Genomic DNA, 25,498 nt, shown 5'->3' with positions numbered 1-25,498 from the left:
AGATGTCTCAGTGGTACATATGTGAGTAACTACATATGTGAAAGGCAGTATATGTGAGTTTTGGAGTATATGCATGAACTATATGTGAGAGTGAGTGATTTTGAGAGTGGCTGTATGGATGAGTGTGTGGTTGTATCAGTGATTGTATAAGAGAGCAAGTATGTGTTAGAATATTTATGAATAAGTGAGGTGGTGCTTGTATTACTGTATAGGTAAGTAAACGGAAGTGTGATTGATACATTACATGACTGACTAGGTGTGTGAGTAAAGCTAAGGATGAGTGGCGGTGTGTGAGATTCTCTATAGGCGTATGAATGCATATGATAGTGCTGTACTGATGCGTGACCACATGTATGAGTGACTGTATGGGTGAATACGTGGATGTTTGTGTAGTCTTAGGAATCAGTGACTGGGTATGTAGTAACTGGTATTGGTGTGTCTATGGTTTAGAAAATGGTAGTCTGTATTTTAGAGTAGGTGTATCTAAGGTTATATTAAGGTGTGAGGAGGTGCATCAGATTATCACGAGGATGATGTCATCAGTGATGTCATCGGTGATATCGTTTGAGATGTCATCAGTGACGTCATCAGCAGCACATAGCTGAACTAACTATAAAGACAGAATTTCTCTGGTTTTGTATGAGTGAAATGTCTAACTAACTATAATGTCCCTGAAACCTGTGATTTTTTCAGTGAATTTGTATGTTTTTTTAAAATGCTAATTTCTAACAATAACATCGCCCCTCCAGCAGTGCGCTGGGAGCCGCGTTTGCAGAGTGGTGTAAAAAGGGGCGTGACCTCGGACCACCTCTCTGCAATCCAGCCTTGTGGCGCTTACTGAAGGTACCTGGTGAGCTACTTGGCCGCCAGGGACCCTCAGTATTCAAGGGGACTTAATTCCCCAACTTAGAATGCACCATGGGGTGTGTATGCAGAGTCAAGCAGTTAGGGGGCGGGGCCTCCGGTGAGTTGCCTGTCCCTTTTTCAGTTTTTTTTGGTAGGGGGCTATGTGGCCCCCCTTCCCTGGGCCACTTTTGGCCTCGGGGACCCCATCCCCTGGGGCCTGGCAGCTTTGTTTGTTTTTGGGAGGGGAGCCACGTGGCCCCCCTCCTAAGGCCAATAATGGCCCCGGGGACCCCATCCCGTGGCCGGCCTTTCTGTACATTTACAAAAAAAAATTATAATCAAATGGGAGGGAGCCACGTGGCCCCCTTCCTGGGCCACTTCTGGCCCCAGAGACCCAATCCGCCAGGGACTGGCCTCACCATTGGTGACCTTGGGGGGAGCCCCAATGCCCCCACGGTTCCACCAGCTCCCCACCTCCTGCAGGAGCCAGCATTGCTTTTGCACAAGGGGAGCTGCTGCCTGCAGTTCCCTTTGTGAAAAAGCAATCCTGCTTTGGTTTTTGGAAGCGAGTGCAGGTTTCTTGCTCTTGCTTCCAAAAACCAAAGTAGAGTTTGCTTTGGCAGGGCCGGAGCTCTGCTCCTGTCCTGCCATAGCAAATGGCAATGTCCCGGTGGTGGGCACCCTGGGAGATTGCCGGGGCCGGCCCTGGGGGGTGGTGGTCCCCAGGGCCATCTAGGGCTCCTGGAGGGGAGCCGCACAGCCCCCCTCCCAATTGTTTAAAGCCCCGGGGAGGTGGTGGTCCATGGGGCACAGGGGTATGCACCGTACCATTGAAATTGAATTTTTAGCACCACGGGGAGATGGTGGTCCCCGGGGAAGTGTGAGGGGGCAGGAGGCCCCCAATGTATTTTATTAGAAGCCCCAGGGAGGTGGCGGTCCCTTGGGCTGCAGGGGGGCTACATGCCCCAACACACACAATGAATAAAGCCCCGGGGAGGTGGCGGTCCTCGGACTGCGGGGTCTCCATGGCCCCTGCTAATTATTTGGACATTGCCCCCAGGACCTGGCCCACCCGGGGGCTTATACAAAATGAAGCACAGAAGTCCACGCTTTTTTATTTTCTCAGCTGGGTTCGCACACTTAACGCAAATTTGGCCGTTTTAAAAAGAATTTTTTTTTTGCACCTGGGGGTCCTTGTGTGACCACCAGTGCAGGCCTAGGGGGTCAGGGTGTTTCTACCCTGCCCCTTTTTCTTGAGTTTTACCTTTTTTTCTTCTGTTTTGTTGTCAGAAAGAGACCATGTTTTTTAATTGGTGTAAATCCATTCAGTAGTTCATGAGAAAATAAAAAAAGAAAAATATCGATATCTGAGCACCGAGGAGGGTTTGCAAACCCTACCGGGCACAATCTTCACTCTGATTGGCTGCCAGCACTCCAAACCAGGAAGTGTTGGCAGCTATCTTGTGACTCAATAACCAAGTCACAAGAAAAAGGGTGAAAAAAATATGAAAATAAAGCAAAGGGGGCAGGGTAGAAACACCCTGACCCCCTAGGTCAGCTCAGGGGGGCCAAAAAAGCATTTTTTTAAAACAAAATCAGCAGAGTTTGCGCTGCGTGTGCGAATCCTGCAGAGAAATGTTTTAAAAATGAAGCGCGGGCTGCCGCACTTAATTTTAATGAGCCCCTGGGTGGACCAGGTCCCGGGGTCAATGTCCAAATAATTAACGGGGGACTCTGCTTTGCTTCGTTGAAGCTAGAGCAGGAAATCATACTCTCGCTTCAACGAAGCAAAGCAGGATTGCTTTTGAGCAAGGCCAGCTGCATGTCAGCAGCTCCCTTTGCTGAAAAGCAATGCCAGCTCCCGCAAGAGGTAGGGAGCTGGTGGGACCGTGGATGATGTCATTTGAGATGTCAACAGTGATGTCACTGACCATGTAATGAGTGATGTAATATGCAACGTCATCAGCAGTACATTACTGGGGAGCGAGTTATAGTTAGCTGAACTAACTATAAAGACCGAATTTCTCTGGTTTTGTTTAAGTGAAATGTCTAACTAACTATAACCTGAGATATTTTCAGTGAATTTCTATGTTTTTGTAAATGCTAATTTCTAACAATAACGTCCCTGAAACCTGTGTTGTTTTCAGTGAATTTCAAAGGTTTTTTAAGTTCTAATTTCTAACTATGCGTACAGAGGTAGGACATGTGCAGAAAGATGAAGAAAGATGCAGAAAGAAACAAGGGATGTGCACAAAGAACCAACAGAGGAGCAGAAAGAAGCCTTGTTGCAAAGTCATCTTGTGCCACGTGGCCTCCCTTCTGGGCCACTTCTGTCCCCAGAAACCCCATCCCCCAGGGACTGGCCTCACCATTGGGGACTGTGGGGGGAGCCCCATTGCCCCCACGGTCCCACCGGCTCCCCGCCTCCTGTGGGAACCGGCAATGCTTTTGCACAAGGGGAGCTGCTCCCCTTGTGGACCGCCACCTCTCAGGTGCTTTTTTCATTGTGTGCGGGGGCATGCCCCTGGGACATTGCTGTTTGCTATGGCAGGGTGGGAGCACGGCTCACACCCTGTCATTGCAAACTCTGATTTACTTCATTGAAGCGAGAGCAGGAAATCATACTCTTGCTTCGACGAAGCAAAGCAGGATTGCTTTTGTGCAAGGGGAGCTGCATGTCAGCAGCTCCCCTTGCTCAAAAGCAATGCCGGCTCCCAAAAACGCAGGGAGCTGGTGGGACAATGGGGGCATTGGGGCTCCCCCCACGGTTCCCAAAACAAAGGGCCGGCAACAGGGGATGGTGTCCCCGTGGCCAGAAGTGGCCCAGGAGGGGGGCCACTCGGCCCTCCTCCACCTTATTTTAATTAATTTTAAAAAAAATCAGAAAATGTCAAGCCGGCCCAGGGGATGGGGTCCCAGTGCCAATAGTGGCCTAGGGAAGGGGGGCCATGTGGCTGCCCTTCCCAATATATACATTTAAAAAAGGAAGTCATGCTCTGGGGGATGGGGTCCCAGAGCCTAAATTGGCCTCGGGAGTGGAGCCGCATGGCCTCCTTCCCGTTTTTTTTTTGTAAAGGGGTCAGGCCCTGGGCAATGGGGTTCCCAGGGCCCCAAAAATAGTTAAAGAAGGGGGGCCACACAGCTCCCTTCTAAAAAAAGCCTGCCACATACCGGAGGCCCTGCCCCATCCCTGCACCACTCTGCAAAAGCGCCTCCTGGCGCATTGTAAGATGGGAAATTAAGTCCCCATGAATACTGAGGGTCCCTGGGGGCAAACTACCCCACAAGGTACCTCCAGTAAGCACCACATAGCTGGTTTACAGAGAGGTGGTCCGAGGTCACATCTCTTTTTACACTAGTTGGCCTACAAGAACCCTCTGCAATAAAGGGGACTTAATACCCCAACTTAGAATGCGGCACGAGTGGTGGGGAAAGGGGGCATGACCTTTGTCCACCTCTCAGCAATCCTACTGTGTGGAGCTTACTGGAGGTAGGCTAATTTTTTTTTTTTTGCAATGTTATATAGCGCGAATTTTACCCGATTGTGTCAGAGCGCTTTACATAAGAACCAGTGGCAAAACATAAGAACTAAGGATTACATGCGATACAAACAGAAAAAAAGTTGCAAATGTACAAGATGTAAAGTCACACAAAGAAGAGACTGGTGATTAGAGTTATCTCTATATACATAGGGAAGGGCTACAGATGGATATACTCTAAGAGTCACATCGGAATGGTAGAGAGTACAGAGGTCTACTGCATATACTAGTGATTAGAGTAATGTCTATATACATAGGGAAGGGATGCGGATGGAAATACTCTAAGAGTCACATAGGAATGGTAGAGAGTACCAAGGTCCACTGCAAATACTAGTGATTAGAGTTATCTCTACATACAGAAAAGCAGAGTTACATTAAGTGGGGTCAGAGGGGGGAAGCAGTCGGAGGGGGGATGCAGTCACAGCGCCAAGGGAGGGAAAGAGAAGGGCAGGAAAGTGAGACAAACAAGAGAAGCAGATAGTAACGAGTAAGGCAGCGAGGAGTGTGTCAGAGGCAACAGGAGAGACAGTAGAAAGGTTGCTAGGACAGAGGGGAAGGTCAGAGATCGCTAAAATGGCGGAGGAGAAAGGTAGAAGAGGAAGTGAGTCATAAAACGAAAATGGCGGGGAGCACAAAGGTCCAAGTCAAAAAAGAGGGCTGCCATAGCCAGCAAGTCCGGGGGGGAGAAAGGCAGTCTGCAGCAAAGTCACAGCCTCATCATCCATGAGAAGCTGGGGCAGAGGAGTTCGAACCGGAGACCAGGGATCAGGGAAGAAAGACCACAGGCGCCAAGGCAGCTGTTCGCAGAACGGGAGGCATCAAAGTCAAACACAAAGTTTAAAGGGAAGGAGGAGGGGGCCTCTCACCAGAGCAATCAACAGAGTTTCATGTGGGAAGAAAGTTGCCCCGGGTGGAAGGCTGTGCATCTTCCTTGGAGCTTCGTGTAGCAGCGCTTCCTCTCCCTCGCCTGCTCCAGATGCAGGCGGCGTCTCCGGGGTCAGAAGGGGGCTAGTCCCCTGGCCCGGGGCTCCATGGCTGCTGCTCCGAGCTCTGTGCCGCTGGAGGGCACAGACGGGCTGCCCCGTACCTTCCTGTAGAGCCTGCGGACCCACTTCGATATCCTGGACAACGGGCGGAGGAGCTTCATCCTGGGGGTGTTGGTCAGCTCCCTCGGGTCTCCTGTGAGCCACCCCGGGCACCGAGTGGGCCTAGGGGACTGGGGTATGGCCTGTGGGGCTGTAGCTGTTTCTACAGCACCCCGTGCCTGTCCGTCCCGGGGGCCTTTGACTCGCGGTGTCTGCCGTCAGCTGCAGGGTCAGGGTAGACCGCAGCCATGGCTGGGGGGGGAACAATGGGTAACCGATGCCCCGGATTTGTTCATCGCTAGCCAGTGCCATGGAGGACGTTTGAAAAACATCTGTCCTTGGGAGATAAAACGCGGGCTTGCTATCGCCATTTGCACAGAAATTCTGACACAGGTCTTCTGACAGAGCGACATCACCACACACATATCTGCGCCCTGCCAGGTGTGCATCCGACCCTGCCCAAGGGCAGGGTGCTCATAAGCAGAGCTATGGGCGCTGGCGGGCAGCACACCCCCCGTGGCACTCCGGAGGTGGCGGGCAGCAGGCACACGCCAGCTAGCTGAAAAACATCAGCAGATCCGTCTCCGGGGACACAAGCAACCGGACCACGAAACCCTGAGTCCGTGTAGCGCATTTGCAGCATGGTGGGCATAGGGGGCATGACCTGCTATGACAATTTAGCAATCCTGCTGTGTGGGACTTACTGGAGATAATAGGAGGAGTAGTTGGCCCCCAAGTTTGTCCCTGGGGACCAACTACCCCTCTAGTTACCTGCAGTAAGTCCCGCACAGTGGGATTGCAAAGACGTCTAAGGAGGATATGCCCCCCTTTCTCCACCACTCTGCAAACACACCACCTGGCAGACTACGGGATGGGGGATGAAGCTCAATTTACTCCTGAGGGACTTTGGGGGACAAGAAGCCCTCTTGGTACCTCCTCTAAGTCCTATGAAGCGGAATACCTGAGCGCTGGTCGGAAGCCCAGCACCCTTTCTCCACCACTCTGCAAACTAAGCATCTTTCTGCACCTCTGACTTGGAGGTAGTTTTAATACCCCTGCCTTATTATATACTAGGGCCTTACAGAGGAGGTTCTGCAAATCACAGGGATACCCAACGCATAGTGTTCCCTAGTGTACATATGTGTTTTCACTGTATTCTAAGTGTCTTTTAGCAGAGTTCTGTCTCTAGGCCTGGTTAGTCAGAGTCAGTTACCACCAGTACCCATCAGCAAAAAGGTTGGGGGCACAGGAGGGCTTTGCAACAAGGCATCTTTCCTCTCCTCTGTTGGTTCTTTGTGCATGTCTCTTGCTTCTTCTACACCTTTCTTCGTCTTTCTGGACGTCTGTTGCCTCTTTCTGCAATTCTCTTGCTTCTTTCTGTGCCTTTCCTCCTCTTTTTGCACATGTCCTACCTCTGAAATGAATAGTTAGAAATTAGCATTTAAGAAAACCTTTGAAATTTACCGAAAAAAACATAGGTTTCAGGGACGTTATAGTTAGAAATTAGCATTTGAAAAACCTTTGAAATTCAATGGAAAAAAACATAGGTTTCAGGGACGTTATAGTTAGTTGGACATTTCACTCATACAAAACCAGAGAAATTTGGTGGTCTTAGTTTGTTGAGCTAACTATACCCTGCGCCCCCTCAATGCACTGCTGATGACTTCACATATTACATTATTCGAGACATGGTCAGTGACATCACTGATGACATCTCAGATGACATCCCTGATGACATCACTGATTACTATTACAAAAAACAAGGGAACCCAAAAGGTATGCCATAGGGACCTGGCGATACAAAAGGGGATGATGGACGGAGCGTTTGAACAAATCAAACACTCACCCCCAGTCAACTGATTTGGGTTTAATCCATCACCATTCTTTAGTTCACTCAGCCACCCCAGTTCAGACATGGCTATATGCAAATCAGTCTGACCCTGTGCCTCATGGGAACAGTGCAGCCCGAACTGCCAAGCCATGTCTTCCCTGGACCGGAAACAAGCATCCTGGGACCGGTTTCGGATTCATAATCCTCATCAGCCAGGCTATCTTGAATCCAGTGGCCAAGTGAACAAGGGACTCACGTCTGAGCATACCCTGCCACACTTAGGGCGAACAAAGCGATACAAAAGGGGATGATGGACGGAGCGTTTGAACAAATCAAACACTCACCCGCAGTCAACTGATTTGGGTTTAATCCATCACCATTCTTTAGTTCACTCAGCCACCCCAGTTCAGACATGGCTATATGCAAATCAGTCTGACCCTGTGCCTCATGGGAACAGTGCAGCCCGAACTGCCAAGCCATGTCTTCCCTGGACCGGAAACAAGCATCCTGGGACCGGTTTCGGATTCATAATCCTCATCAGCCAGGCTATCTTGAATCCAGTGGCCAAGTGAACAAGGGCCTCACGTCTGAGCATACCCTGCCACACTTAGGGCGAACAAAGCGATACAAAAGGGGATGATGGACGGAGCATTTGAACAAATCAAACACTCACCCCCAGTCAACTGATCTGGGTTTAATACATCACCATTCTTTAGTTCACTCAGCCACCCCAGTTCAGACATGGCTATATGCAAATCAGTCTGACCCTGTGCCTCATGGGAACAGTGCAGCCCGAACTGCCAAGCCATGTCTTCCCTGGACCGGAAACAAGCATCCTGGGACCGGTTTCGGATTCATAATCCTCATCAGCCAGGCTATCTTGAATCCAGTGGCCAAGTGAACAAGGGACTCACGTCTGAGCATACCCTGCCACACTTAGGGCGAACAAAGCGATACAAAAGGGGATGATGGACGGAGCGTTTGAACAAATCAAACACTCACCCCCAGTCAACTGATCTGGGTTTAATCCATCACCATTCTTTAGTTCACTCAGCCACCCCAGTTCAGACATGGGACCTTGGGCAGTATCATATTCTAGATAACAGTGGTCCCTATTTTGGAAGGGAGAATAGAAACAAACGGTAATCATACGCTGGATAGTTAGTATGTCTTTTGTCCAGCCGGACAAGAATTTATTTTTCATATAGGTTCAGTTTCAAGGAGTTGTTTTTTTAAAAAACATTTGATGACAAGTGGGCACAGCCGTGACCCACGGAACAAAAGACAAACCAACGAAAACAGAATGGCCAAAAGGCAGGGCAAAATACATCTGTATGTTTGTACTCAGTTTAACAGACTTAGATCAGTATTTTTACACCATTGCACATTACAATATTGCTTATTCATATTGCATATGGCGTCTAGGTGTCGACGACGTTTCGATGCCAACGTTACATACAGGGCATCATCTTCAGGACAGCTAAATGAATCTGACATGTACCGCCAAAGGTTTAGGGACAGCCAGACGCAGCCCAACCAGTTTTGGTAGATTTTGTGGATTATTCCAGCAAGACACTGAATGGTTGGGTGAGGGCCAGCAAAGTAAATGGTTATAAAAGGTTGTACAACCTGATTATGAATGAGCACATGATCCGTATTTGTTTTGCAGAATTGCACCAGCAACTAGTTGATAGTAAGCTGAGTGACCACAGGAAACCTGCTGAGGAGGCAGACTTCTAATCTAGCGCCAGCGTGCCCAAAAAGATACAGGGGGGCTCCCACAAAGGTGGTCAAGGTTCCGACCAGAAGAACCAGGGTTGAGAAAAGTCTAAAAATAAGGAGTTCTCTAAAGGACCCCAGAATAATTCTCAAGGGAGTTGAAGTAATCAGTCCCACTCTGACTCTCTGAAGAAAAATAATTTTTTTGATAGGCAGACAGGGAGGTTTGTACCTCAATGTATTGAGTGCTACATGAATGGGTTGACAAGTGTAGCACTTAGAAAGGACGTAGTCCCAGTTACCCTGGAAGAAAAGGCAGAGTTGACCCTGGTTTCCCTGAGGGATAAGGAGTCATATTGGCTCCTGTGTCTCTTAGAGCCTTGATCCATACCAAAATCCCATACGCCTGCCAATACTTCAAAGTACAGGCAGTGGGTCACCATCAATGGGCAACGGTTGGAGACTCTGAGAGACACAGGAGGCAATATGAATACTGTAAGGAGTCAACTGGTGTTCCTCAGAGCATGTCCTCCCAAACACATCCCAACAAGTCATAGTCATTAACAAACATGAGAACCATATACTAGTGGCTCTGGTTTCGTATGAGTGGAGGGGTGCTCAGATTCCCTGAAAGTAGCCGCGAGCCCTGACATGCCTATACATTGTCTGTTAGGCAGCGACCTGGAGGGAGGTAGAGCTCTTGAAGATGTTGGGATTGCCTGAGTGGGTTTGTACAATCACATGACCCATGCTGCCCATGAAGGGAGACAAGCGCATCTGCAACCTAGAACAATGCCCCAGACAGCTGTCAAGAGGGGCAGGAGGTATGGGAAATCAGTCCCTGAAGTTCATCTGTCTATCGCCTATAGCTCCAAATGTGGCTGGCAATCTGCCGTCAACTCAACAGAGTAGTCAGGACTACTGCCGTTGCTGAACCAACATCTAAATCAGGCCCATTATTTGTTATACAGAGTCTTAGCTAAGATCGCTCAATTAATCAATCAATCAGAATACTTGTAGAGCACGCTATTTACCCGTGAGGGTCCCAAGGCGCTGGAGGGGGGGGGTGCTGCTCCCACTCAAATAGCCAGGTTTTGAGAAGTCTTCTGAAGGTGAGTAGGTCTTGGGTCTGCCTTATGTGGGTAGGGAGGGTGTTCCAGGTCTTGGCGGTGAGGTAGGAAAAGGATCTGCCGCCGAAGGTCATTCGTTGGACAGTGGCGAGGGCGAGGTTGGCGGAGCGGAGCTGGCAGGTGGGGGTGTGGAAGCAGAGTCTGCTGTTCAAGTAGGCAGATCCGGTGTTGTGGAGTGCTTTGTGTGCGTGGGTGAGGAGCTTGAAGGTGATCCTCTTGTCGACGGGGAGCCAGTGTAGGTCTCTCAGGTGGGGGGTAATGTGGCTGTGGTGGGGGATGTTACCGATCAGTCAAGCGGAGGTGTTTTGGATGTGTTGTAGTCATCGTAGGTGTTTGGATGGGATTCCTGCGTAGAGTGCTTTTCCGCTGTCCAGTCTGCTGCTGACGAAGGGCCTGTGTCACAGTTCTTGTTTCGGTCGGGATCAACTTGTAGATCCTGTGGAGCATGTTGTAGCAGGAGGAGGAGATGGCGTTGACCTGCTTAGACATGGAGAGGGAGGAGTTGAGGATGAATCCTAGATTGCGTGCATGGTCGGTGGGTGTTGGTGCTGTTCCCATGGTGGTCGTACACCAGGAGTCGTCCCAGGCTGAGGGGGTGGATCCGAGGATGAGGACCTATGTCTTGTCCGAGTTCAGCTTCAGACGGCAGCTCCTCATCCAGTCGACGATCGCCTTCATTCCCATGTGGAGGTTGGTTTTGGCGGTATGTGGGTCCTTGGTGAGAGAGAGGATGAGCTGGGTGTCATCGGCGTAGGAGATGATGTTGAGGTCGTGATGGCGGGCCACTCGTGTGAGGGGGGGCCATGTAGACGTTGAACAGAGTCGGGCTGAGGGATGAGCCCTGGGGGATGCCGCAGATGATGTCGGAGGCTTCAGATCGGAAGGGTGGGAAGCGGATGCTCTGGGTTCTGCCGGTGAGGAAGGACGTTGTCCAGTCGAGGACCTTCTCTTGGATTCTGGCTTCTGGGAGGCGTGTCTTCAGAGTGCGATGGCAGACTGTGTCGAAGGCGGCTGACAGGTCCAGGAGGATGAGAGCTGATGTTTTGCCGTTGTCTAGTTGGCGCCTGATGTTGTCTGTGGCGGCGATGAGGGCTGTCTCGGTGCTGTGGTTTCGTCTGAATCCGGACTGGGACGGATCCAAGATGTTGTTGTCCTCCAGGTGGCAGGTCAGTTGCATGTTGACGATTGTCTTGATGACCTTTGCCGGGAACGGGAGCAGGGAGATGGGCCGGAAGTTCCTGAGTTCCTTGGGGTCCGATTTGGGCTTCTTGAGGAGGGCATTGATTTCGGCGTGCTTCCAACTTTCCCGAAATGTCGCTGTTTCAAAGATGATGTTGATGACCTTCCATAGTTGGGGTGCAATGGGTGCGTCTGCTTTGTTGAATACATGGTTTGGGCACGGGTCAGACGGAGATCCTGAGTGGATGGAGTTCATGACCTTGCGTGTCTCGTTGACATTGGAGGTCAGGCGGTTGGGTCTGGTGTTGTTCACAAGGGAGGTGGGGTCTGGTGTAGTCAGGGCGGTCGTGGTGTTGAAGCTGTCGTGGATGTCAGAAATCTTGTGGTGGAAGAAGATGGCTTGTGAGTCGCACAGTTCTTGTGAGGGCGGGTTGTTGTTGGCGTTGGCGCTGGGGTTGGAGAGTTCCTTTACGATGGGGTCGGTGGGTGGGTTCTTGGCGAGGGAGGTGAGCAGCTGGTCTTCGGTGACTTAGCTCCAGCAGCGGCGAGGCAGCTGTTGGGTGCGATGGTGCGTGGTTGGTTTCTTGAAGGTGAAGTGGATGCAGCGGTGGTCGGTCCAGTGGAGTTCGGTGGTGTGGTCGAAGGCGACGTGGGAGCCTGTGGAGAAGATGGGGTCAAGCATGTGGCCGGCGGTATGGGTGGGTGTGGTGACGAGTTGTCTGAGGCCGAGGTTGGCGAGGTTGTCAATCAGGGTGGGGCGTTGGCGTTGGCGTTGTTGTTGTTCTCGAGGTAGAAGTTCAGGTCCCCGAGGAGGATGTTGTCTGTGGAGGCGAGTGCGTGGGTGCTGGCGAGGTCGGCTATGGAGTCGCTGAACTGAGCGCGGGATCTGGGTGGTCTGTAGATGAGGGTTCCTCTAAGGGTGGTGTTGGGGTCGGTGTGGATCTGGAAATGCAAGTGTTCATCGGTGTTGAGGGTGTCGTCTGCGTGGGTGGTGACTTTGAGGGTTGACTTGTGGATGATGGATTTTCCTCCTCCGATTCCGTTGGCGTGATCCCTGCGGGTGATCTTGCAGCCATCCGGGATGGCAATGGCGAGGTCGGGCGCCAAGGAGTCACTCCACCAGGTCTCGGTCAGGAAGGCCACGTCTGGAGCGGAGGTGTCGAGCAGATCCCAGAGCTTGACAGCGTGTTTGCTTGCGGAGCGCGTGTTGAGGACTATGCAGCGGAGGTGGTTGGGTCCAGTCCTTGGAGGTTTGGTGTTTCTGTCACAGGTGAAGCTGCAGGTGCGGCAGGAGAAGGGTCCATTGGTCCGTTTTGGGGCGGCCTGGAAGCAGGTGTGGTTTCGGCCGGCGTTGAGTGCGTGGATGGTGCAGGCGTCGTAGTGGATTCTGGTGTCGTGGCGTTCACTGGGTCCAGGCGCACCTTCCAAGCGCCAGCCGCACGCCCGCTGTGCGCACCCGCTGTGCGCGTCCGCTGCACGGCTGCTTCTCAGCCTGCATATGAGGAGGCTTGGGAGGGAGGAACAGCTGGGAGCTGGGAGCGGGGAGGCCAATGGGTGTGCTGGGGTGGGGCCGCAGGGAGGCAGAGGCGGGAAGGCTGGGACGGGAGCGGTGGGGTGCGGGGGAAAAACTGGCGCGCAGGGCGAGGGAAGCCCAGAGACCAGGAGGCGGCAGCAGGGGCCAGGAAATGGCAATTCGCCAGTCAGCAGGAGACGAGTGGCGGTGTGGGGGCGACCTGCCTGCAAGCAGGGTCAACACTTATCCGCAGCTTTGATTACTACAGATTTATCTGTGGTCAAATCAGTTAGTGGTTTCCTCTCTTCTCTAGTTGTTGCAATGTCATCTTGTGCCCAGGGCACCCCCAAATTGTTTTGCTGACTGCTGAAGGTGGTAACTGACTCTGACTGTCCCTGGGCTCTTTGTAACCAGGCCCTGGGCCAGTGCAACCAATCAATCAATCAATCAATGACATTTATAGAGCGCACTACATACCCGTAGGGTCTCAAGGCGCTGGGGGAGGGGGGGTGCCGCTACTGCTCGAACAGCCAGGTCTTCAGCTTCTTCCTGAAGGAGAGGTGGTCTTGGGTCAGGCGCAGGTCGGTTGGGAGGGAGTTCCAGGTCTTGGCGGCCAGGTAGGAGAAGGACCTTCCTCCTGTAGTCGCTCTTCGGATGCGGGGGACGGCGGCGAGGGCGTGGTTGGCTGATCGGAGGTGGCGTTTGGGAGCGTAGAAGTTGATTCGGCTGTTGAGGTAGCTCGGGCCTTGGTCGTGTAGGGCTTTGTGTGCGTGGGTGAGGAGGCGGAAGGTGATTCTTTTGTTGACGGGGAGCCAGTGGAGGTCTCTCAGGTGTCTGGAGATGTGGCTGGTTCGTGGGATGTCGAGGATGAGTCTGGCAGAGGCGTTCTGGATCCGCTGGAGTCTTTTCTGGAGTTTGGCGGTGGTACCGGCGTAGAGGGCGTTGCCGTAGTCCAGTCGGCTAGTGACGAGGGCCTGGGTGACGGTCTTCCTGGTCTCGGTGGGGATCCACCAGAAGATCTTCCGTAGCATGCGTAGGATGTTGAAGCACGCCGAGGAGACGTTGTTGACTTGCCTGGTCATGGAGAGGGAGGAGTCCAGGATGAAGCCCAGGTTGCGTGCATGGTCTGTCGGTTTGGGTGCGGTGCCCAGGGCGGGAGGCCACCAGGAGTCATCCCAGGCGGAGGGTGAAGAGCCCAGGATGAGGACCTCCGTCTTGTCGGAGTTCAGTTTCAGGCGGCTGGTCGTCATCCACTCGGCTACCTCTTTCATCCCTTCGTGCAGGTCGGCTCTGGCGGCGGCTGGGTCGTTGGTCAGGGAGAGGATCAGCTGGGTGTCGTCGGCGTAGGAGATTATGCTGAGGTTGTGTTGGCGTGCGATGGCCGCGAGTGGGCTCATGTAGACGTTGAAGAGGGTGGGGCTCAGAGAGGATCCTTGAGGGACGCCGCAGATGACTTCGGATGCCTCTGATTTGTACGGTGGGAGGCGGACTCTCTGTGTTCTTCCGTCGAGGAAGGAGATGATCCATTCCAGCGCCTTGTCCTGGATTCCGACGTTGCTGAGGCGCTGTACTAGGGTGCGGTGGCAGACAGTGTCGAATGCCGCGGAGAGGTCTAGGAGGATGAGGGCCGCTGTTTCTCCGTTGTCCATCAGGGTTCGGATGTCATCGGTGGCGGCGATGAGGGCGGTCTCGGTGCTGTGATTGGCTCGGAAGCCGGTCTGTGAGGGGTCGAGGGATCCATTCGTCTCGAGGAAGGCGGCCATCTGCTTGTTGACGGTCTTCTCGATGACTTTGGCTGGAAATGGGAGGAGCGAGATGGGGCGGTAATTCTTGAGTTCGGTGGGGTCCGCTGTGGGTTTCTTGAGTAGAGCGCAGAGTTCGGCGTGCTTCCAGCACTCAGGGAAGGTGGCGGTGTCGAAGGATGTGTTGATGATGTCTCGCAGGTGGGGTGCGATGACAGCGTCGGCCTTATTGAAGACGTAGTGAGGGCAGGGGTCTATCGGAGATCCGGAGTGGATGGAGTTCATCGTTTGGATGGTGTCTTCGGTGCTGATCGGGGTCCAGGCGTGGAGGGTGGTGGTGGGGGGTGGTTGTTCGGTCCTGGTGTGCGTTGGTTGGTTGTTGAAACTGTTGTGTATGTCTGCGATCTTGTTGTGGAAGTATGTAGCGAGGGAGTTGCAGAGGTCTTGCGATGGGGTGATGTTGTTGTTTCCTGCGCTGGGGTTGGATAGCTCTTTCACGATGTTGAAGAGTTCCTTGCAGTTGTGTGCGTTGTTGTCCAACCGGTCCTTAAATGCGGTTTTCTTGGCGGCGCGGATCAGCTGGTGGTGCTTCCGGGTGGCCAGCTTGAGGGTGGTCCTGTTGTCCGGTGTAGGTTCCCTTCTCCAGACTTTCTCGAGGGCTCGGCAGTTCTTCTTGGAGCTCTTGAGTTCGTCGGTGAACCACGGGGCTTTCTTGCTGCCGGGTCTGCTGGGCGGGGTCCTTAGCGGGGCGAGCTCGTCCGCGCAGATGCTGATCCACTTCGTGAGATTGTCGGCAGCCTGGCTGGGGTTCGCTGAGCTGGCAGGAGGGTGCTGGCTCAGGGAGGTGGCGAGCTGGTCTGCTGTGATCTTGTTCCAGCTTCTGCGGGCGGTCTGTTGCTGGTGGTGGTGGGTCGTCGTTCTCTTGAAGGTGAAGTGGACGCAGCTGTGGTCCGTCCATTGAAGCTCTGTGGCGTGGCTGAAGTCGATGTCTGGGCTGGAGGAGAAGACTGCGTCGAGTGTGTGTCCGGCGAGGTGGGTGGGGGTGGACACCAGCTGCTTGAGTCCAAGATTGGCGAGGTTGTCGAGCAGGGAGCTGGTGTTGCGGTCGTTGTTGTTCTCCAGGTGGAAGTTGAGGTCCCCCAGGAGGATGTAGTCGGCGGAGGGGAGGGCGTGCGGGCTGACGAAGTCGGCGATGTCCTCGCTGAATTGTGTGCGTGGTCCCGGGGGTTGGTAGATCAGGGTGCCTCTGAGGGTGGTCTTCGGGTCGGTGTGGATCTGGAAATGCAGGTGTTCGCGGTGGTCAGGGTGTTGTCGGTGCTGGTTGTGAGCCGGATGGTGTTCCTGTGGATGATGGCGATGCCTCCTCCCATCTGGTTGGCGTTGCGGTCCCTCCGGACGATCTTGTAGCCTTCTGGGATAGCGATGGCGATATCGGGAGCTGAGGAGGCGTTCATCCAGGTCTCCGTGAGGAAGGCGACGTCAGGGGCTGTGGCGTCTAGGAGGTTCCAGAGTTCGATGGCGTGTCTGTGGACGGAGCGGGTGTTGAGCAGGATGCACTTGAGGTGGTTGCTGCTGGTGTTCGGCTTGGCGGGTGCTGGTGTGCGGCAGGTCCGGATGCAGGTGAACTTGCAGGCGTGGCAGCTGAAAGGTCCGTGGGTGCGTCGCGGTGAGGCTTGGTGGCATTCTGGGAGTCGGCCGGTGTTGAGTGCGATGAGGGTGGCGGCAGTGTACGTCAGGCGGGTCGGTCGGGGTCTTCGTGGGCCAGGGGTCCTGGCGCTGGTCGCGATCCGGTCGCGGACGGGCGCAGACGGGCTTACCTTTGGCGCGCCTTCGGCGCACAATCGGCGCGCCCGCTGCGCGTTCGCACGGTCGCCATATAAGGCGAAGTGCGCGGGTGGGCGGAGCAGCTGGGAGGCGGGAGCGGGGAGGGAACAGAAGGAAAAAAGGGGCGGGGTCTGCGGTGGTGGCGGGAAGCGGGGAGCGGGGAGGGAAGACGGGGGGCGGCGAGGAGGGCGGGAAACAGAAGGAGGACGCTAACACGGGCAAAAACTATTAACAAAACAAGCACAAATGGAGAACAAAACAAGCTAACACGGGCAAAAACTATTAACAAAACAAGCACAAATGGAGAACAAAACAAAGCTAACACGGGCAAAAAACTATGACAAAACAAGCACAAATGGAGAACAAAACAAAGCAAAACAAACGACAGCAGGGTCAGCCGGCAGCGAGGCAGGCAGCGAGGCAGAGAGCAAGGAAAGGGGGCACACGCAGCAGCTGGTGGCCGTGCGGCGCGGGGGTGTCCCACAAGTGGGTCACACTTACCTGTGTCGCACGGTCGTCATATAAGGCCAAGTGCGCGGGTGGGCGGAGCAGCTGGGAGGCGGGAGCGGGGAGGGAACAGAAGGAAAAAAGGGGCGGGGTCTGCGGTGGTGGCGGGGAGCGGGGAGCGGGGAGGGAAGACGGGGGGCGGCGAGGAGGGCGGGAAACAGAAGGAGGACGCTAACACGGGCAAAAACTATTAACAAAACAAGCACAAATGGAGAACAAAACAAGCTAACACGGGCAAAAACTATTAACAAAACAAGCACAAATGGAGAACAAAACAAAGCTAACACGGGCAAAAAACTATGACAAAACAAGCACAAATGGAGAACAAAACAAAGCAAAACAAACGACAGCAGGGTCAGCCGGCAGCGAGGCAGGCAGCGAGGCAGAGAGCAAGGAAAGGGGGCACACGCAGCAGCTGGTGGCCGTGCGGCGCGGGGGTGTCCCACAAGTGGGTCACACTTACCTGTGTCGCACGGTCGCCATATAAGGCCAAGTGCGCGGGTGGGCGGAGCAGCTGGGAGGCGGGAGCGGGGAGGGAACAGAAGGAAAAAAGGGGCGGGGTCTGCGGTGGTGGCGGGAAGCGGGGAGCGGGGAGCGGGGAGGGAAGACGGGGGGCGGCGAGGAGGGCGGGAAACAGAAGGAGGACGCTAACACGGGCAAAAACTATTAACAAAACAAGCACAAATGGAGAACAAAACAAGCTAACACGGGCAAAAACTATTAACAAAACAAGCACAAATGGAGAACAAAACAAAGCTAACACGGGCAAAAAACTATGACAAAACAAGCACAAATGGAGAACAAAACAAAGCAAAACAAACGACAGCAGGGTCAGCCGGCAGCGAGGCAGGCAGCGAGGCAGAGAGCAAGGAAAGGGGGCACACGCAGCAGCTGGTGGCCGTGCGGCGCGGGGGTGTCCCACAAGTGGGTCACGCAATGATGAAAAAAAAATAGAATACAGTGAAAAACCCTACATACACTAGGGTACACTATGGGTTAAGGTACCCCTATGATTAACATGGCCTCCCCTATAAGGCCCTAATACATAATGGTGCAGGGGGGGCAAAACTACCTTTACATCCCTAGTATATAATACAGCATGGCAGTTTAGAGGCCAACATAACTTTCACAACTTGCATGTGTCCACTGCTGAGGCCTGAGATCAGTTTAAAAGCAGCCCTGGGTTACAGGACTGCTTTTAAAATGTAAATTGTAAACAAACTCAACTTTGGTGATTGGGGCACTTAAAAAGTAATAAACTACAATATTTAGGCATGCTGAGCCCCCCCCCATGGCTCCCCTAAGTGTACCAGTGGTGATGGGTAAGGTATTTCTGAGGAGAACCCTTATAAAATAGGATTTATATGCCCTGGGTTTCACTGCCCATATTGTAGTAAAGTGCTTCCCAAAATTGACTTTTGTACTAAGAGCACTGTGGAGTGACAATCTCCTATATTATTTCAAATTCAACCACCCTAATGTCTCCCCTGGGTATTGCAGGGGTGGGGGTCAATGCAGATATAGGCATGGTCTTTATGAAGTATGTTTTATAAGCCCTGGTGTAAGAAAAAATTACCCAACTCATTTTCCCCATTGCAAACCCCCAACCACATAGGTTCACATAGCAAAAAGGTATTCATTAATAATTCCTGCCAGGAGAATCAGAACAAATATTAGTTCACCGACTTACTAGAATAGTATTGATAAATCCAACAGTAAACTAATGTTGAATTTCTATTAAAATGTACACGCAAGAAGTCATAAGACTGTCTTGTCTGTAAGCCAAAATTCAGCCTTCCAGTGATCTGTCCTGATTGGTCAGTATTAATTGGATTAGCCATGCTCCTTTGATGAGATGATAAGTAGCCCTGGGGTGAAGGAGCCATTCCGGGAGGATAAGGTTCTGCTGCATAGGAATGCCAGAGCAAGGGTGAAGGCCCATAAACAATAATCATCAATAGAAGGAAGAACCAGGCAGGAGAGACCAGTTACATTTACACCCCTACTCTTTGAACCCAGCCAGATGGCAGGCTTAAGGAAGGAATGTGCAGATGCCAGGGTGAGGGAGAATATGGAGGCGAGACATCCTGAAGGTTGGTTTAGCCAACTCTTGCCTTCTACTGGGACCTTAGAGATATTGAGAAATAGTGCTTTCTGGGAGACTATTGTGCCAAACCTTGGAGGAAATGGTCATGCTCTGGGGTGTTATCCTGCACCTCATTGGAAAGGAGTGCCCTCCTGCATGACCCCAGAGAACATAGAATAAGTATCTGAGAGAGGCAGTGCCTCTCACCTCTGGTGCTTGAAACTTAGAGAAGAAGAAGAATTGCCAACCTGTAAACTTGAATTGCACCAACAGGCCCTGGATTCTGACTGACTGCACTTGCTGCATTATCAGGACCTACAGCCCTTTGAATATACCTTGTTTCAAGAGGAATAAAGAGTGGACCCCAAGCGGAAAACTTGATTTTCACCATCATGCCCTGCATTCAGACTGACTGTGCCCGCTGCACTATGTGGAACTACAGCTCTTCGGATGCCCCTTGTTTCAGGAGGAATCAAAAGTGGGCTCCCTGGAAGGCACAGGTTAACAGAGCTCACCTGCATCAACTACACCAAGTGTCTACTGCCTGGAGTGTATCCAGTGGGATATAAGGATGTTGTTAAGGTGGATTGTGGGAATTGTGGTCCCAACCATTCTAGGTCTTTGTTTGAGATTTCATACCCTTGGATTGTGTTTTGGACACTTTGGTCTCTCAAGACGAACTTCTTGAGAAGTTCCAGAAGTTTGGGAAAGTTTGGTGAACTTTTGTGATAAAGCTCCAGAGGGTGACTGAACTCTCACAAAAGGCCAAATAGGCGCACCCTCACTGAATCCAGCCTGCTGGAGCAGGCTGCACGACGTTGGTGAGAAATCCTCCAGAAAGGTTTCTAAGTGTGAAAGTAAAATCTTGACTGGGGCCTCCTGCTTAGGATATCCGACAAGTGCTCAATCGCGGTCGCCCTTAAACTTCGACTTTGTCCAGTTAGAGGCGCCCAAATGTCCAGAAGAGGCTCTATTTGTTTCTAAGGACTAGAAAGTGTTTAGGGCCAGATGTATGAATATGGCATGTTGCGATTCCCTAATTGTGAATCAAAAGGATTCGCAATTAGAGAATTGCAAAATGCAAGGTATGAAGGTGTATAGTACACTTTAAGCGATTGCTAGGGGGTCGCAAATGACCTACCTCATGAATATTAATGAGGTCGGTCGCAATATGCGACCCTCTGGGAATCGCGAAAATCACAGGGATGGTGGCCTGCTGAGATCAGCAGACCACCATGTTCATGATTGCTTTTAAATAAAGCAATCTTCTTTTTGTAATGCAGCCATATTCCTTAAAGGAAAATGTGATGCTTTACGAAAAGAAACATGAAAAGTTTTCTTTTCATTTTTTAAGAGTGGGCAGTAGTCTATGGGACCACTGCCTGCTCTTAAAAATAGTTTTACAAACATTCACAAAGGGGTCCCTTCCCATTTGCAAATGGGTTACCACCTATCTGAAGTAGGTGGTAAAATGTGAATGTTTCATGACCATAATTGCGATCACAAAACATTTATACATACCGATGCGATTCGGTATTAGGAAGGGACGCCCTAAACACGCCCTTCCTAATATCTAATCGCAAACCTATTTTGCAATTCGGTAACAGGTTAATGAATCCCAAAATTAGGTTTACTACATCGGAAAAACAATTTTTGCGTTCACTGGCAGATTCAGCAAATCTGCCTGTCTTGATAAATCTGCCCCCAGATCTTAAATAAATCATATCTCTGGTCCTTTACCGTGGATTTATTTAATGTTGGTATCACTTTAAAGATAAACAAATTTCAGATTTTTTTTAATTGGTGTTGGATTTTTGTTGTGTCTTTTGTAAATTAATTACAGAAATTTTGTTTTTAAATACTTTACAAATCTGTCTCTGAAGTTAAGCCTGCCTGCTCGCAGCCAAGCTACCAAGATTTGAGCATGGGAATAATTTTCTCAGACCTATACTGAGCTCTGGACTGTATTAGTGGTGTTATTGCCAGTGGCAGACGCATGTTTGCCACTTTCCAACATTTGGTGTGGATGAGGAATTGTGTTTAAAAAGTACTTCTTTCAGTAAAGTGAATTAAGATTTTAAAGATCCTCTAATTTGCCTTAGAACAATAGTTTTGAGTTTGATTTTTGAAATTTGACTAAACTGTTTTTAATCTATTATTTTAATTTTTTAAATTGTTCTAAGTCTGTTGTGCTAGTTGTTGTGACCCAAAACTAGGGATACCATGGAGCTGAAGTTGGCTAAACCGACTAAACCCAGAGTGGCTGAGCTTAGGTTATTGTATAAGGCTAAGGGGCTAACTGCTGCTCACTAAATTAGAAAAGCAGAGTAGGTTAGATCCCTGAATTCCTGGATCAGACCAGCCCCAGAGAATGAAGGGCAGGGGCAGCTGACCCCCCTGATGTCACCTAAGAAGAGGTCAAGGATGATGCCTCCTTCATTGTTTTCAGGGTTAGTTATGTAAATCCAGACAGTGGGAGGAGGGAATGGCCCCCTACCGAGAAACTATCACTGTCCCTTGCAGAGAGGCAACCTGAGGCCAAATCGGCTTTAATAGCTTTAGAGCAGAGGAAACTGGAACTAGCTAAGGAACAGTGCGAGGAGAAGAAGGCGGAAAAAATAGTAGCAGCTTGACAATGAAGAAGAGATTGAGATGTCCAGGGGTGGCGGATTTGACCAGCAGCATCCCAGGGGTATAGTGGCCATGTACACAGGGATGACAATAACAAATGTTTGACTGCATTCGAAAAGGCCCTTGAGATGTAGGGGATCCGCCCCAAGCTTTACGGTTCACTCTTGTGGGAATTGATTCCAGTGGCTGGAAGGGATGGGCTCCTGACCCTGCAGGGAGAGGAGGTGAAGTCCTATACTTACATGGGGCAATGTTTATTTAATAATTTGGTTTAACCCCAGAGGAGTACTGAATGAAGTTCAGAGACAGCCAGAAAGCAATGGGTAGATTTTTTGGACATCTCAAAAAAGGCACTAGAAGGCTGGATTGTTGGTAACACATTTGAGTGATTCTACAATTTGTTTTTAATATAGCACATTTTGACTGATTGTGCTATAGAGAACTTATACCAGTACCTAGTGGACTCAAAATTGTCCAGTCCTAGACACCTAGTCAAGGCAGCTGATGAGTGGGTGAGAACCCGGGAAAAGAAGGTCAAAAGCAGGAGTCCTCCAATGACCCAGAAAAACCTGAACAAGGAGAGGGGACCCCGAGCCAATCCATATTTAAAGAGAGGGGGTATCAGGGAAAGAATGGTAGGTTCTTTGATCCTCGAAAGTGGGTAAGTGCTTTGACTGTTACCAACCAGTGCCTAAAAAGGGAGATGATGAGGTCCAGGGCCAGTGCTATGATGAAAACACAATTGGAATACAGTGAAAACACCTACATACCTACATAGACTACGGGCTAGAGTACCCTTATTATTGGCATGACCCCCCCACTGTAAGGCCCTAGTACATATCAGGGCAAGGGGATGAAAACTACCTTTAAGTCCTTAGTAAATATTAGGGTATGACAGTTTGCCGCCAGAAGCCTTTTCTGCACTTGCATGTGTGCGCTGCTCAGGCATGAGGTCATTTTAAAACCAGACCTGGGTTTCAGGAATGCTTTTAACATGCAAATTGTGCCCAAACACGACTTTGGTGTTTGTGGCACTTAAAAATTAATAAACTACAATATGTTGGTACAGTCAGTACCCCCGGAGTCTACCCTTGGTGTCTCAGTGGAGGGGGGCAGGTATTTATAAGGAGGACCCTTATAACATAGGTTTTATATGCCCTGGGTTTAGTAAAATTGCATATTTCACTACCCTCATTGTAGTAAAGTGCTTCCCAAAATCAATTTTGTGCTAGGAGCACTGTGGAGTGAGGATCTGCAATATTTGTACATATTCAGAACCCCTAATGTCTGCCCTAGGTATTCCAGGGGTGGGGGTCCTGTAGATATAGGCAGGGTCTAGTGGACCTTTAAGGTTTTTTTTCCAGGTGCATTGTGGGAATTGTAGTCCCAACCTTTCAAGGACCATTTTGGAGATTCCAGACCCTTGGATTGTGTTTTGGACATGTTGGACCCTCAAGAGGAACTAGAGGAAGAAGTTCCAGACATTTATTTTGGAAACTTTGGTGAACTTTTGTTAAAAAGCTCTAGAGGATGACCATACTCTCACAGAAAGGCAATCCGCGTACTCTCACCCAACCCAGCCTGCTGGAGGAGGCTTCACGAAGTCTGGTGACAAATCCTCCAGAAAGTTTTCCCAGTGTGAAGGTAGAGTCTTGACCAGGTCCTCCTGCCTATTGTATCTGACGAGGGATCCATCGCAGTTGGCCTCAAAATGTGACTTACTCCCAGTCAGAGACACCCAAATGTTCAGAAGTGGCACTAAGTGTTTAATCTTTAGAAATTCATATCTCTGGTTCCCTACAGTGGATGTTGTTTTTTGGTGTCATTTTAAAGATAAAAATATTTCCAATATTTATAAACTGGTGTTGGATTTTTATTGTGTGTTGCGTCTTAATTATTCACCTAATTGGTGTTTTTAAATGCTTTTCATACCTGTATCTAAAGTTAAGCCTGCCTGGTCGCAGTTGGACTACCAAGGGTTGAGGCTGGGAATAATTTTCTGAGGCCTATTCTGAGCCCTGGACTGTGTTAGTGGCCATATTGCCAGTTGCAGATGCATATATATCATTACTAATAACCCACTTTCCAACACTAGGTATATTACAGAAAGGGGTGTGCTATTCATTGCACAAAGAGTACATTTTGCGGTTCACTGCCTTCTCAAATGCAGGTGCATCTGGTGGCATTTCAAAAGAGGAAGGATTAAAAGTGGATTTCGGTCTTAAACCTGTGTTCTTGACAGATGTTTCTCGCACAGGTTTGTCCCTAAAGAAGACGAAAGGGCCCGATTCACAGAATGAACTCAAGACTAAATCCTAAACTTACTACTATTTGGTATTCACAGAATGCACTTACTACTTTCGGGATTCACAGAATAGATTTAAGACTACTAACTCTAAGTCCGAACTCGGGCCGTAAATTCCGGCCCGGAGGTGGAGCTTCCGGCTTGGGGGCGGAGCTTGCGGCCCGGAGGCGGAGCTTCCGGCCCGGAGTCGGAGCTTGCGGCCCAGAGTTGGAGATTTCAGCATGGCAAAAATCCCCACCTCCGAGCCGGAAGCTCTGCCTCCAAGCCGCAAGCTCTGCCTCCGGGCCGGAAGCTCCGCCTCCGGGCTGCAAGCTCCACCCACAAGCCGGAAGCTCCGCCTCCGGGCCGGAATTTACGGCCCGAGTTCCGACTTAGAGTTAGTAGTCTTAAATCTATTCTGTGAATACCGAAAGTAGTACGTTTATTCTGTGAATCCCGAAAGTAGTAAGATCACTCTGTGAATCCCGAAAGTAGTAAGTGCATTCTGTGAATACCAAATAGTAGTAAGTTTAGGATTTAGTCTTAAGTTCATTCTGTGAATCGGGCCCGTTAAGTTTAACTTTTTGTAGGAACGCGTCTACCTCCAGTTTTAGCTGGAAGATGTTTTCTTTCTGAGTTGGTACAAAGCCTAGGCCCTTGATTAATACTCCTTTCTCTATCTGTGTATAATTAATTGAGATGTCATTATTAAGTGTTAAGTCTTGCTGGTACTCAGGGTTGCTTCCCTCATGACATTGGGTCCATGTGGTTTTTCCACGTCCTGCCATGTTATTTTCCAATTTTTCTCTTGCCTGTCCCTCTTCCCCTTCCTATATCTAAAGAAGATCTATTTGGATAAAACCATGGGAAATTCTCTGGAGGTGGGTAGATGGGTGGTCCGTAATTTGCTGGCCATCCCTTTGGGTTATAATTTAGTACGATAGGGATGTATGGTACATGAGGTGGTAGAAAGTCTTGTGTTTTCCATTTTCTCCCTCTTTGTTGTCTTACTGTGCAATATTCATTATGAGAGTCAAAGGAGAGGCTGCTCCTGGTGGATGAAGTGGAAGGGGAATTTGCCACATAGTTTTCCTTTGAGCATGGAGACACCATATTGTGGGAAAAGGTTTTCAGATCAACCGCAGATGCCTAAGGACCTCTCTATACTCATGTATGAGTGTCATTACCAATAACATCTTCCATTCATTACTGGTGTGTCACTACAGAGGGCATTGTCTCCTCCCAGACCAGGAAGTTTGGTATTTTTTAAGGTAGAGTAATTAACATATATATGCATTTCACGTGACATGTGTAAGTTTGGCTTGCAGTGCAGTGCCACCTTTACACTTACATGCGTGAGGTTCCTGCATTCATTGAAATCTATGAGTGTCAGTCTATTTTTCAACATATCTACAAACTGGCTTTTAAAGTTATTCAGCTTCTTTTTTTGTTTACAATTAGTTCAGATATTTTCCTTTTGCCAAAGTAGGAATCACCTTGACACCATTAATGTATTATGTACTTAGTTACATTAGATAGGTCCGTTTGTTAGGCATCCCCAGGCCCTGAAGTATCCCAATGA

Source organism: Lissotriton helveticus, chromosome 5_1, assembly GCF_964261635.1.
Source record: "Lissotriton helveticus chromosome 5_1, aLisHel1.1, whole genome shotgun sequence".
Classification (NCBI taxonomy): domain Eukaryota; kingdom Metazoa; phylum Chordata; class Amphibia; order Caudata; family Salamandridae; genus Lissotriton; species Lissotriton helveticus.
The sequence above is the reverse complement of the archived record's forward strand: the minus strand, read 5'-3'. Positions refer to the sequence as shown.